We start from the raw sequence: 292 nt of genomic DNA on the forward strand, positions 1-292 counted from the left end.
AAAACCGTTTATGGAGATAGATTCTCGTTTACCCGGCGTTCCAATCTCTTCCTTCGACTCGCTTGGAAACCCTGTATACGCATTCATGGATGACGATGGCCACAAATTCTTTGATGTTTGTGATTGTCAGAAATGCCTAGAAGATGACTCTGAGGAGGAAGAAGTTCCAAGGAGAAGACGAGGACGAAAATCTTCACAACAAATTCTCAAAGAACGATATGAATCAGGAGATCCCCAGGTTGGACTTCTTGGAGAGCCAAGTAGTGGAAAATTCGATTACTATGTTTTGTAT

The sequence above is a fragment of the Capsella rubella genome, unplaced genomic scaffold (assembly GCF_000375325.1).
Source record: "Capsella rubella cultivar Monte Gargano unplaced genomic scaffold, Caprub1_0 scaffold_95, whole genome shotgun sequence".
Classification (NCBI taxonomy): domain Eukaryota; kingdom Viridiplantae; phylum Streptophyta; class Magnoliopsida; order Brassicales; family Brassicaceae; genus Capsella; species Capsella rubella.